Source organism: Triticum aestivum, chromosome 4A (genome assembly GCF_018294505.1).
Source record: "Triticum aestivum cultivar Chinese Spring chromosome 4A, IWGSC CS RefSeq v2.1, whole genome shotgun sequence".
NCBI classification, from domain to species: domain Eukaryota; kingdom Viridiplantae; phylum Streptophyta; class Magnoliopsida; order Poales; family Poaceae; genus Triticum; species Triticum aestivum.
Window position 1 is genome coordinate 275,328,143 of NC_057803.1, and position 14,927 is coordinate 275,343,069.

At 46.8% G+C, this 14,927-nt stretch overlaps 1 long non-coding RNA gene across 1 annotated transcript; it reads right to left on the reverse strand.

Annotated features, from left to right (window-relative positions):
• Window positions 1–373: 373 nt before the first annotated feature.
• On the reverse strand, window positions 374–10,656 carry LOC123085955 (uncharacterized). The gene is made up of 4 exons (XR_006440177.1): window positions 10,311–10,656; window positions 9,754–9,828; window positions 7,282–7,406; window positions 374–690 (listed from the first exon to the last, which is right to left on the reverse strand). It is a non-coding gene; the product is annotated as an uncharacterized lncRNA (long non-coding RNA).
• Between the last annotated feature and the right edge of the window lie 4,271 nt (window positions 10,657–14,927).

A 14,927-nucleotide genomic window follows, 5' to 3' on the forward strand; every position in this document is an offset into this window, starting at 1 on the left:
CACATTTAGTGTCCGCAAAGACCTTTCGCGATAGAAAGGAGTTGTCGCCTATAGTCCTGCCGGGAAAGGTCTTTTCTGACAGATAAATCTATGCCAACAGAAAGTATGACACCGTTTGTGAGATCTACACCGACAGACTATTATGTGCCGACAGTTCATCTGCTAGTGTGCTATACCGAAAGATTGTGCGACATCCATTATTACGCCGTCAGCTTGTCTATCTATGCGCTATGCCGACAGTTTGTGCGACATCAAATACTTATACCGACACATTTGCTCCTAGTGTTCTACATTTTAGCACAAATGCAAATGCACAATATTTTTTATATAAAATACATTCATAATATTAAATTCATGTACAATATGCAACACATACAAACAATTGAACTCTTCTATTCATCACAAGATATCATTGATCAATGCATTAATTTTAATATCTATATAAGATTCAATAGTTTTCTTCACTCAAGTTAGCTACAACCATTATGGAAATACACAAGTCGGATATACAAGAGAGGCATGTTACAAACATAATGGCCAAAGTTCAAAAGAGACCAAGGGACCAAATCTTCAATCGCCAAGCCAAATCAACTTCCATATGAACAAAATGTGTCATCCATATTATCAAGAAAAGCAATCACAAGAACATCTTCGATCAACTAGTGGACTTGCTACTTTCTACCATTTTCCCTACAATAGAACGCATATGTTTCAGCAATCTTTGAAACAATACAATGTATTCAAATGCATGAGTTGCCTTTGAGTCCAAAGGTCTAAGAAATAGAAGATGTACAAAAGTAAACTGACACTTGATTGCCTCACCTCTCTAATAAAACTTATGCATATAATTGCGGTTCATGCATTCTATAGTTATAAAGCAAAGATTCAAGTTACAAAAGGTAACATTATTAGAATATAAACCAAAGTCAGCATAGCACCTAGCATATCAGAAATGGCTTACTATAAAAATGCATGAAATCGCTGATGAGCACTCAGGTTGTTCTAAGCCATTAGGAGTAAGGTCCTTACTGTAATTTGAGAGATTGCATTAGAAGCTACTCAATCAGCAAAACGCTACAACACCTATGTTTACCTACAAAAGGAGACGGGTGTAATCCTAATATGTGGACTGAACTAAATATGGTTCCCAGAAAAATAATGGTCAAGTTTTGTTTTTTTGTGGCTGATCTTTAAAAGAGAGCAAGCTTCAGTTTAGCTGTTAGGAATTGCAGACTGACGGACAATTGTACCACTCACCGTGTTTGAACAAATATGCAAGCAAACATTCAGTTTAGCTTGCATACTAAATCACACATTTCTGCTAGCTTCCATGATCAAGTCTCTGAACTTGATACTATTTGCATATAAACATAGAAACCAAACATTATATGTTCTGCTATAACCCAGATTTATTATCACCTTATCGTGCCCTTAATTCTAATCTATTTCTGATAGAAATTAGATAATCTAGTAGCCTGATGCATCATCCATTTATAATGACATTACAAACTGCACTGTATGTGTTTAGTTATGAAGCATGAAACCAGACAAGAAAAATACAAAGATTGCCCAAAAGAAAAATAATAGTGTTAGTTCAAACTGAGGACCATTTTCCCCATTCTGAACCTTTGTCTTATTTAATCTAGTGTTTAGTTCAAACCGAAGATCACATGAAGATTCTAAGCAAAAGAACAACTTATTTATAAAACCCTCCATTAATTTAATCTAGTTTAGTTTCAACCGAGCAGCAACTTGATCATGGTTTAGTATTTGTTTATCCTGGACCGAACTAGTAGATTTGATGAACAATGGCTGAATAAGAAAACTACTACTACAAGTCCAGTCCCTAGAACCAACAAATATTAAGCATCGATCCCATGGTCTGCAAGGGTCAAAGTAAAGAGCAATTTCTACTGTACCAGATTCAGATTAGACTGTTTACTCAATAAATAAACCTGAAATTTAATCTATAAGCAAACAACATCGATATTATTCAATAAAAACCTCAAGAGGAACAAGCCGCAAAAAAGATGCATTCAGTTTGATATATCAATGTAAACAGGACAAATAACGCTTAAACAATGAAAACAAAAGCAAGAAAGAATGATTGATGTTGTTGTGGCTTGCATGTGACTCCATTTTCGGTTGCGACAATGACTAGAACATCTTAGCCAAAGAGGGATCACAAGTCCAGAACAAAATAAGATAACTGCATTTACGCACAATTCCTAGTTCCTTACCAAACATGTCGCGCCTACTGATGCATCAGTGGCGGACTGAACTAGTGCAGTCAGTTAGCTGAACTGCAACGCTAGTGTGTGTGTGTGGGCTTGGGGCCGTATGTGTTGTGGGCCTGAGGCCATGTAAGGGTAAGCCCAGGAGGGGCGGCTACTTATGTACGAAACACTAAGGAGAAAGGCAGCGAGTGATTGACTGAACCTTCTTTCCCCTCCTCCACGTCTCTCACCTACTCTCTTCTATCTTCCTCATCCCCAATTTCCGATCGAGATCCGTCTGGGCATTACAATCTGGTAATCAGAGCCTTCCCGAAATTTTTTTTCCGCCACCACTCTACACGGAGGGCGCAGCGCAGCTGCCGTTCGCCCGGCTCGTCAACCATGGGCCGCCCCTGCTGCTGCAAAACTCTCCCACGGCGTACGAGCGGGGCGCCGAGCATTACACCAAGCCGCCCAAGCACGACTTCCCCCGTTTTGACGGCGACGCGCCGCGCATCTGGCTGGAGCGGTGCCTCTCTTACTTCGAGCTCTACCGGGTGCCGCAGCACAGTTGGGTCGCCACCGCCGGCCTGTATATGGATGGGCTTGCGGCCATGTGGCTTCAGGCGTACAAACAGACGCACCCTGCTCTGTCGTGGCCCGCCTTCAGAACCGCAGTGGAAGCAGAGTTTGGACCTGAAGAATTTGAAAGTTTGGACCTGAAGAATTTGAAGCGCAGATGCATCAGCTAGTGCAATTGCGTCAGACTGGGAGCGTGCAAGAGTATCGACAGCAATTTGAAACCTCCATGTACCACCTATTGTCTCTGGATCCAACCCTGAGCACACAGTTCTTCATCTCACAGTTCCTTCTCGGTCTGAAGGATGAACTGAGATTGGGTGTCCGTTTGCAAGCCCCAACAAGCATCACACGCGCAGCTGTTTTCGCGAGGATTCAGGAAGAAGAACTGGAGAAGCAACGTTTGCAGCGCCCGCGCATTGTCCCAGTGGGCAGGCCACCTCCAGCGACAACCAACACCAACCAAGCTCGCGCAGCGCCTCCCCCGCGACCGGGCGGCGACGAGTACACGCGCGAGCGGCAGCTGCGCGACTTCAGACGAGCCAATGGGCTTTGTTTTCGCTGCGGCGACAAATACTCCCGCGAACATCAGTGCAAGCGCACGGGACAAATACTGATGATTGAGGTGGGCGATTTCGGCGAGATCCTCTCGGATGACACCGTGCACGCGCTGCAATTGCTCGATGAACCAGCCCTGCCCGAGCCGGAGTGCTGTACCTTATCGCAGGACGCAATTTCCGGCGAAGACGCGCCGTCCACCGTTCGTCTTCGCGCCCAAGTCGGAGATCAAGTGATGCTGCTCCTGGTGGACTCGGGCAGTTCTCATAGCTTTGTTAGCGAAGCATTCATTCAACGCATTGCAGCCGACACCCAGCCACTGTCGCCCGTCTCCGTTCGGGTAGCAAATGGCCAACGCTTGCACTGCAACAAGATGGTAAAGCAATTGGCATGGCAAGTGCCAGGACACACATTCCACACTGATCTACGGGTGTTGCAGTTGAGTGCATATGACGCAGTGCTGGGAATGGATTGGCTCTCTGACCACAGTCCGATGAACTGTCACTGGAAATTAAAGCGTATATCATTCGAAACCGAGGGCAAGACGGTGCAACTGCAAGGGGTTCGCACCACCAATCTCTCCCCCACGGCCGTACTGGATGCTTATGAACTTCACCGAATGGAGATCGCCAATGACATATGGACAGCAGCTCTGGTCACTGTCGAGCCGTCAGAGAAAGGGAATACTGAACCGATACCTCCCAGGATTCAGCAAGTGCTCTCTGAATATCAAGATGTGTTTGCTGAACCCAAGTCCCTGCCTCCTCATCGTCAGTATGACCACGGCATACACCTGGAGCCAGGCACTACACCCATCAACACCAAACCATACCGCTACTCGCCAATGCAGAAGGATGAGATCGAGCAGCAAGTACAAGAGATGTTACAATCAGGGGTCATTGTGCACAGCATGAGTCCATATGCCGCACCAGTCCTGCTTGTGAAGAAAAAGGATGGCAGCTGGCGTTTCTGTGTTGACTTCCGTCGACTGAATTCTGCGACGGTGAAGAACAAATTTCCGCTGCCCATTGTGGATGAACTTCTGGACGAGCTTGCGGGAGCAAAATATTTCTCCAAGATCGACCTCCGTGCAGGGTATCACCAGATCCGCATGCGTGAGGAGGATGAAGCAAAGACTGCTTTTAAAACCCACCACGGGCACTATCAATTCAGAGTGATGCCATTTTGCCTTTGCAACGCGCCGGCAACCTTCCAGTGTCTGATGAACAGCATATTCGGCCGCTATGTCCGTAAGTTCATCATCATTTTTCTTGACGATATCTTGGTCTTCAGCTGTGATCTACAGGAACATGAACAACACTTGCGCCTCACACTTGACCTGCTACGCGAACACCAACTGTTTGCCAAGGCGTCCAAGTGTTCATTCGCCCAGGAAAGCATTGAGTACTTGGGCCACGTCATTTCACAGGACGGCGTCGCCACGGACACAAGCAAGATGAGCGCGATGCAGGCGTGGCCGGTGCCCTCTACACCCACTGAACTGCGTGGTTTTCTTGGCCTCACCGGCTACTACCGCAAGTTTGTCCCACATTATGGCATCATCGCGAAGCCGCTCACCCAGCTCCTGACCAAGAAGGGATTCGAGTGGAGCGCCAAGGCCCAGCAGGCGTTCGAGATGCTGAAACAAGCGATGGTGAGCACCCCCGTGCTAGCACTCCCGAACTTCTCACGCCCTTTTGCCATTGAGACGGACGCGTGCGACACGGGAGTGGGCGCGGTGCTCACCCAGGATGGCCACCCCGTCGCCTACCTCAGCAAGGCTTTGGGGATCAAGAATCAGAAGTTGTCCACATATGAAAAAGAGTTCTTGGCCGTTATGATGGCCATCGACAAGTGGAGACCTTACCTGCAGCGCGCGCCGTTTGAAATCGTCACCGACCACAAGAGCCTCTGCATGCTTGGGGATCAACAGCTGGTGACGGAGCTGCAGCGCAAAGCCATGTCCAAGATGGTGGGCCTGCAGTTCACCTTTCGGTACAAGAAAGGCGTCGACAATGGTGCCGCTGATGCGCTATCCAGGGTGGGACATCTGTTGACACTGGATGCGTTATCAGTCTGTCAGCCCCAGTGGTTACAAGAAGTCGCCAACTCCTACGAAACCGACCCAGAATCACAAGAACTCCTGACCAAGCTGGCACTCACCACCACAGATGATCAAGGGCGAACACTTCAGAACGGCGTGATCAGGCAGCGTGGGCGTCTGTGGATTGGAGCCAATTCCGCGCTGCAGACCAAGCTGATCGCCGCACTGCATCACAGTGCTGTTGGGGGCCACTCCGGTGCAACAACGACGTACCATCGTGTCCGGAAACTGTTCGCGTGGCCTGGACTGAAGCGCGCCGTGGAGGATTTTGTCCGTCAGTGTGCCGTCTGTCAGCATGCCAAGCACGAGCACACGCACCCCGCAGGCAAGCTCCAACCCCTACCCATTCCTACGGAACCATGGCACGATCTGACTATGGATTTTGTCGAGGGGCTACCCAAATCAGAGGGGTCTGATGCCATCATGGTCGTCGTCGATCGCCTGACCAAGTACGCACACTTCATTCCGCTGCACCACCCCTTCACCGCGGCGCAAGTCGCCCGCGCATTCTGGGAGCATGTCATCAAGCTACACGGGGTTCCTCACTCCATCGTCTCGGATCGTGACAAGATCTTCACGAGCGCCATGTGGCGGGAACTGCTCGCCGCCGCGGGAACCAAGCTGCTCTATTCCACGGCGTACCACCCGCAGACGGACGGCCAGACAGAACGTGTCAACCAGTGCCTCGAGATGTACTTGCGATGCGCGGTGCACGACACGCCGCGGCAATGGCGCAAGTGGCTCCCTGCGGCAGAATTCTGGTACAACTCCGCTCATCATTCCTCACTCAATTGTTCGCCGTTCAAGGCGCTGTACGGCAAGGAACCGAACCTGGGCGGTCTACCACACCTGAGCTCCACGCTGCACGATCAAGCGGCGTCGCCGGAGCTAGACTGGACAGCACACACCGAGATGCTGCGCGCCCAGCTCACGCGCGCCCAAGCTCGCTTCAAGAAGCAAGCCGATCGTCACCGCGCGGAGCGCGCCTTCGACGTCGGCGAGAACGTGCTCCTCAAACTGCAGCCGTACGCGCAGTCGACCGTCGCCAACCGCCCGTGTCGCAAGCTCTCCTACAAGTTCTTCGGCCCTTTTGAAGTGACAGAGCGGATTGGAACCTTGGCATATCGCCTGCAGTTGCCTCCAGACAGCCGCATCCATCCGGTATTTCACGTCTCCCAGCTCAAACCCTTCACTCCAGATTACACTCCAGTCTTCGCCGAGCTGCCACGGGTACCCGACCTCACTGGGGGTGAAACGGAGCCAGTGGCGATCTTGGAGCGGAGGATGATGAAGAAGGGCGATGCACCGGTCGTGCAACTCCGTGTCCAGTGGGCAAACATGCCAACTTCAGCCACCACCTGGGAAGATTACACCGTTCTTCGCCAACGCTATCCATCAGCCTGCATCTGGGAAGGAGCTTCATCTCAAGGGGAGGACAATGTCGCGCCTACTGATGCATCAGTGGCGGACTGAACTAGTGCAGTCAGTTAGCTGAACTGCAACGCTAGTGTGTGTGTGGGCTTGGGGCCGTATGTGTTGTGGGCCTGAGGCCATGTAAGGGTAAGCCCAGGAGGGGCGGCTACTTATGTACGAAACACTAAGGAGAAAGGCAGCGAGTGATTGACTGAACCTTCTTTCCCCTCCTCCACGTCTCTCACCTACTCTCTTCTATCTTCCTCATCCCCAATTTCCGATCGAGATCCGTCTAGGCATTACAAAACAACAACAACAAGATAGTCAGGCCTCTTGCATCGGACCATAAACTGGCCAGAATTAATGCGATGATACAGAAAATGCAGAGGGAGGAGAGTTGTTGTTTATTACCACCATTGTTTGTCCTGCTGTTGTAGTTGATCAAAAGGGCGACTTGGTTGATTCCTAATCTCGATACTGATCCAGTTCCATCCGACCTCCTGCCTGGAGCTGGACTAGAGGGATTCCAACTCTACCTACGAACCAGGCATATTAATTGGCAACATATATTTGAAAAAAACATGTATCTATCTAATTCGCAGCGAGGAAATCAATCAACTAAAAGAGAGTCATGTCCTGAATATTAATTAAGAAACAGTATAACTAACTGACCTACGAGCCCTCACAACCACCCTCGCGCAGGTTACGTCGGATTAGTGTTTGACCGTCCTGATTTAACGATCGGGGGTTGCGGGCCACGTGACTGGGCTGCTGCTCCTCAAGTCTATTTTGCTGGCCTCTCATTCAATGGGCCCTGGCACAGAGCTTTCACGGCCTGTTAGTAGTGAAGCTTCCTTCATTCGTTCGGCCTACAACAGCATATCGATGGTGATGGACTCCCTCTATGCGATCGCGGCGCCCCTCGCTCTCCCTCCACTGCCCCTCCCCGTAATCCACTCTTCCCAAGCAACCTCTCTCCTCTAGCAAGCTAGGCTTAATCCTAGATGTGCCAAAGCCACAACCATTCCCTCCTGTGCAGTCCGCACTCTTTTTTGACTTCGACAATCAGGATCCTTGCGCAAGGGGAGAGCTGTCCGTGCTCATCCAATAGCTGATATGATCGTTAGTGTTGCATGTTGCTTGGCATTTTCAGGTATATATCTCACAACTATCTATCAGGATCCATATTCAGTTTTGTATCTGACTTCCCCGATCTGACATTGTTTTTCCAAATTTTGCAACACATCCTTTAAACCTTGAATATCTGCATTTGTCATGTTAATCTGTCAAGCAACAACATGAGTGGATCAATCCCCTATGAGCCTAGCTTTTTAATTATATCATTCGTACAACATCACAAATCCTTTCATGGAGGCAATATGACATAAGTAAAAATTTCATCAAATTTCAGGGAACTTTTCATGTTGATATGGTGAACCAACTGAAGAAACTCTGTATGATTGCACCCTGAAAATGAATATTATAGGGTCTAAGTTTTATTTATGAATGATAAGTTAATTTCAGTTAGTTTTTCCAAATTCAGTCCTACCATAGTTCAATCTTTATAATTTTAATTTTTAGGAGTTTCTAACTTTCTGTTATGTGTGTCAACCACTGATCGCAATGTTTGGATAATTTTCTCGACATATTTCTCATTTGTGTTGGTCTACAAATTATGCGAATTATATTGGCGCCTTTATGAATAAAGGAATAAACAGAAATATAACCTGCGTACATTTTACAAGAATGATATATCAATACTGCTATGATGTATTAACCATTTATATAATAGGAATCGTGTAATAATCGATGGCTGATTTGTATGAAAAAACCACACTTTAATATAAGAAGGGGTGAAATGGTAGATCTTAAACAGTTTGCAATGATTGCGGTAACATCACAATTTCAGTCCTCAACACGCTGAATGTTCATACCAATTAGTATTGACATGCATATCTTACACATAATATACTCTGGTAAAGAAAAAGGAACGTATATACAACCACCAATGCTAATTGTATTTCTACCCCCAAAAAAAGTTATAATTGTATTTCCATTTTTTTTCATTAATATATATGTATCCATACATTGTGTATTGTGTTATACTACAGGATAGTGGTTGATGACATCACCCATTTGAATTCTTCGTTGTCTTGTCACACCATGCTGCTTTGCAGGTAGCTTGCTTCATCACCCATTTATGATTTGATTTTGATCCTATGCTCCTCTCCAGATAATGGAGCATATAGTTTCCTAGGTGTTTTGTTGTAGTCTTTTTTCCATGTTGGAAGTTTATGAACATGTTAACTATTCAAGTTTTCAATTGCTTATCTACGCACAAATTTACTTTCTATGCTGGAGTCAGAGACATTTCTCATATATCATATTTTTATCTTTTTCTCATCAAAATGCATTGGCGCTGTAACGCGCACCATCATGTTCTAGTTGGTAACGAAGATCCAACCAACAGAATGGTGGCATGCCAGGATGCCAAAAACTGTTAGTTCAACAAGGAGAATATATCAAGGGAAAATCTAAAAATAAGAAACAAGGCTTGCCGCTGGCCTATCCACAAAGTATCTCGGATAGATATATGATAGCACCTAGCATTCTTGCTGGAATAATATTCACATGTATGTGCTTGCAAACTAAACAATACATTTTCTGCTAGCTGCCATGATTAAGGCCCAGGATTTGATACTATTTGCATAATCAGGGTGCTGCTATACAAATATAAATATAGAAACCAAATACTCAATGTTCTTCCATAACCCAGATTTACTATCACCATATTGTGCCCTTACTTATTACCATTTTTGATAGAACCTAGGTATTATGACAGTCTAATGCATCCAATGTTTATAATGACATTACAAATTGTACCATTAAGCAGCTTAGGAGGACTATCCTCTGTTCCTGTAACAGAACCGGCGTAAAATCTTGACTTGCCTCCACCACCTACATATGAAGATTGACTAATTGTTAGTACATTACTGACAAATGCTTCTCTTGGATAGACGCGTCACTACATGTGTACATAATTAGGACATACAAATCAGATTTGTTACTTCATAGACCCACACATAATCAGATTTAGCTACAAGGCTTTGAAAGCTGGCATCCATGCAATAAGAAATAAATAAATGAAAAATAAAATATGCCACTCACAAAGGGAAACATAATTACAATTCTAACAGTAGAATGACACGCATCCCTCTCCTTTGTAATGCCTCGGCCAGGAAATTGTTACATGCAACAAATTTGTGGATGATGCACGCACAAGAACAACCATATATTTATTTACCTACTGGAAGAGGCCAACCGATTCATGGCTGGATCTGTTCAGTTACCTGCACATACTAGAAAACCACTGACACAGCTTACCTAGACCAGATCTGGAGGTGGGGCAAGGAAGGGGCGATGAGAAACCACTCACATACCAGAAGCTTACATCTTGAATTCTGTAGGCGGGGCGGAGCGAAGGAAATCAGATGAAACAGAGGTCGCACGTGGAGACAAATCAGCAGTGGATCCTCAGCGGCGGTTGACGGCGCTGCTGCTCCTCGGCGTGGCGGACGGAGCTGCTGCTCCCGGGCGGATGGTGCCCTGCGGGGAGGGAGGCCAGGGTCGGAGATGATGTGGCACGAGGGGACCAGAGGACGGGCGGCGGCACGCAGATCAGGGGCGGTGGCGCAGTTGAGTTAGGTTTAGGTCGGGGGCAACGGTGCAATCGGGTAGAGAGAGGGGGAGGGGGATTGGGGAGTGGACGGGTGTGTTTTTTCTGGTGTGGTCCCACCCGCGTGTTTTCCACCGCGTGCGCATGGCTCTCTTTCCACGCCTTATTTTTCGGGCGTGGGTGGAAGGAAACTACCCGACACTTTTTCTGTTCCTATGAATCGCCGACACACAAACAATCAGTAAATGGTAAATGCCGACAGAAATTACGTCGGTGCTCTGGTGGTGCTTCGGCGACAGATAATTTGTCAATGAGGTTATATAACACTGTCATACTATGTGTCGGTATAGTTTGGGACAGAAAAAGTGTCGGCGATGCTCACTTTTACCAACAGATGGATGTCGTTTTTGTGGTGTTATGGTGTAGTGCGACTTAGCATCCAAAGCCAGGGCGGGTTATCAAACCTCGCATCTTCATATAAAAAGTACAAAGTATACCTGTGAATTTGTTTCACACTTCGAGCTTACATCACCACATCCAATGAAGTTGATAGCCCAAAGATTCATAGCACACAACACCAATTGTGCAATCAAAGTGCACTGGCGACTTAAAATCCATAGTCAGGGCGGTTTACCAAACCCAAAATATTCATACCATTATTGAAAGACATACCTGTAGATTAATACCATGGTAATGCCATGATAATTATAATCTGGGGCCAGTATCAACCCGGAGTCATGAAATATCCTCATTTTGATTGCTCAAGGCAAAATATCCTGGCGACTTAAAGTCTGCTATTAGGGCGGGTTATCAAACCCAAAGATGCTCAATGATGAGTCATATAATCAAGGCCATATGGCATGTGAAATCCGTTCATACTGCCGGCTTACAGCGCCATATGCAGTAAGTGTAATAGCCCAAAGACTTAGAGCGCAACGCCCTGTTCAATTTATTCATACTATCGGCTTACAACGCCATACGCATCAAGGGTAACGTCCCAAAGACTTAGAGTGCAAAGCTCCAAGCGTATAATCAAATCATACTGATGACTTATCGTCCAAAGCCAGTCTGGGTTATCAAAAACTCCAGATAGATTGTAATGTGAATTATAAGGATCAAGAGGACGTGGCATGAATCAATTTCAAACCATATATCAATATGGTACAAACGATGAACCTCAAAAGGTGTTGAAAATAATAACAAATCAGAAAAAACAAGGCTTTCATAGTCTGCCAAGCCTCAATATCAAGTGCTATTCAAGGGCCGCACAACCACGGAGTTAATCCTTTATTCAAACCTGTAAGCTGGGCCTCACATGACCAATTGTCGTTTTAACTTTAACAAGTTCATGGTCTTTATAAGATTGACTGTCAAGAGTACGGTGAGTCATTCCAGGATTACCTGGGCGGAGTGGCAGACATACAAAGGCAGGATAACCCAGATTTTTGGCGAATACACCTGGCGTCCAAGCTTATTACAAGATACAAACAAGGCTCTGTTTCATTAAACAAGAAGCCGCCAAGTAATTCTTCAATCCAGGCGTATAAGCCGGACCAATAGGGTAGTCATAGCTATGCTCAATGAGCAGGAAGCCCCCCAAGTAATTTTTAACAAGCCATCAAGGCAGGTTACCTATGTTTGAACCGCACATTATAGCAAGTTCTCTTTGGTAACAATTCAACTTAGCAGAAACCCTCAAGTTATTTGCAATCAAGGCGTACAAACCGGATCACTAGGGTAGTCATAGCTATGCTCAATGAGCAGGAAGCCTCCAAGTGACCAATAATGAGATAAGCCCATAAGGCGGGATACCCATATTTGAACCGCGCATCATGGCAGCAAGTTCTCTTTGGCAACCTTTTAATTTTTCCTGAGAACTCGAACTTGCGAGAGATGGATTCTTTTTGAGACGGAATTTAAACCGGATATTCAGAGCTTCAAAGCTTTATGAGAGACAGATTTCCCTTGAGCCGGATTTTAAACCGGAATCCTTCAGTTTAAGCCAGAAATTTTCTAACGGTTTTTAAATTTTCATCAATATGGTAGTAGCCTCCGGGACCGGTTATCTTTCCCTCCAATCGAGGTTCTTGAATTTGCTGAGACTGGCAAAATTTGTTAAGTCATGTCATCGTAGCCCCCGAGTCTCAAGACGACTCAAGGAGCTGGCTTGAGATTCCTCATACTTGACCGTGATATAAAACGGTATATAGTTAAACAGCGGAACATGGGAATTTATGGAAACCAGAAGCTTGAAGCGAATTGACAATCTTCGCAACACTCATTGCACACTTCCGGTATGAGTTATTTAATAAACTCCGTGACATGATGGTGACATTTGCAGTAGAAAACTTGTCCTACATAGATAGATGATCCGTCCGAACTGTTGGAAATATGCCCTAGAGGCAATAATAAATTAGTTATTATTATATTTCCTTGTTCATGATAATCGTTTATTATCCATGCTATAATTGTATTGATAGGAAACTCAGATACATGTGTGGATACATAGACAACACCATGTCCCTAGTAAGCCTCTAGTTGACTAGCTCGTTGATCAATAGATGGTTACGGTTTCCTGACCATGGACATTGGATGTCATTGATAACGGGATCACATCATTAGGAGAATGATGTGATGGACAAGACCCAATCCTAAGCCTATCACAAAGATCGTGCAGTTCGTATGCTAAAGCTTTTCTAATGTCAAGTATTATTTCCTTAGACCATGAGATTGTGCAACTCCCGGATACCGTAGGAATGATTTGGGTGTACCAAACGTCACAACGTAACCGGGTGACTATAAAGGTGCACTACAGGTATCTCCGAAAGTGTCTGTTGGGTTGGCACGAATCGAGACTGGGATTTGTCACTCCGTGTAAGCGGAGAGGTATCTCTGGGCCCACTCGGTAGGACATCATCATAATGTGCACAATGTGATCAAGGAGTTGATCACGGGATGATGTGTTACGGAACGAGTAAAGAGACTTGCCGGTAACGAGATTGAACAAGGTATAGGGATACCGACGATCGAATCTCGGGCAAGTACAATACCGCTAGACAAAGGGAATTGTATACGGGATTGATTAAGTCCTTGACATCGTGGTTCATCCGATGAGATCATCGTGGAACATGTGGGAGCCAACATGGGTATCCAGATCCCGCTGTTGGTTATTGGCCGGAGAGGTGTCTCGGTCATGTCTGCATGGTTCCCGAACCCGTAGGGTCTACACACTTAAAGTTCGATGACGCTAGGGTTATAAAGGAAGTTTGTATGTGGTTACCGAATGTTGTTCGGAGTCCCGGATGAGATCCCGGACGTCACGAGGAGTTCCGGAATGGTCCGGAGGTAAAGATTTATATATGGGAAGTCCTGTTTTGGTCACCGGAAGAGTTTCGGGGTTTATCGGTAACGTACCGGGACCACCGGGAGGGTCCCGGGGGTCCACCAAGTGGGGCCACATGCCCCGGAGGCTTGCATGGGCCAAGGGTGGTGAGGGACCAGCCCCTAAGTGGGCTGGTGCGCCTCCCACAAGGCCCAAGGCGCAGCAAAGGAGGAGAGAGGGGAAACCCTAGGCTTAGATGGGCCTAAGGCCCACCCTAGGGGGCGCCCCCTCTCTCCCCCTCTTGGCCGCCTCCCCTTTCCCATCTAGGGCTGCCGCCCCCCTAGGGGTGGGAACCCTAGAGGGGGCGCACCCTCCTCCCTCTCCCCTATATATAGTGAGGCCTGGGGCTGCCCATAACACGCGATCTGATCTCTGCCTGTTGGTGCAGCCCTCCCTCTCTTTCTCCTCATATCTCGCGGTGCTTGGCGAAGCCCTGCAGGATTGCCACGCTCCTCCATCACCACCACGCCGTTGTGCTGCTGCTGGATGGAGTCTTCCTCAACCTCTCCCTCTCTCCTTGCTGGATCAAGGCATGGGAGACGTCACCGGGCTGTACGTGTGTTGAACGCGGAGGTACCGTCCATTCGGCACTTGGTCATCGGTGATTTGGATCACGACGAGTACGACTCCATCAACCCCGTTCACTTGAACGCTTCCGCTTAGCGATCTACAAGGGTATGTAGATGCACTCTCCTTCCCCTCGTTGCTAGTCTCTCCATAGACAGATCTTGGTGACACGTAGGAAAATTTTGAATTTATGCTACGTCCCCCAACAGTGGCATCATGAGCTAGGTCTATGCGTAGATTCTATGCACGAGTAGAACACAAAGAAGTTGTGGGCGTTGATTTTGTTCAATATGCTTGCCGTTACTAGTCTTATCTTGATTCGGCGGCATCGTGGGATGAAGCGGCCCGGACCAACCTTACACGTATGCTTACGTGAGACTGGTTCCACCGACAAACATGCACTAGTTGCATAAGGTGGCTGGCGGGTGTCTG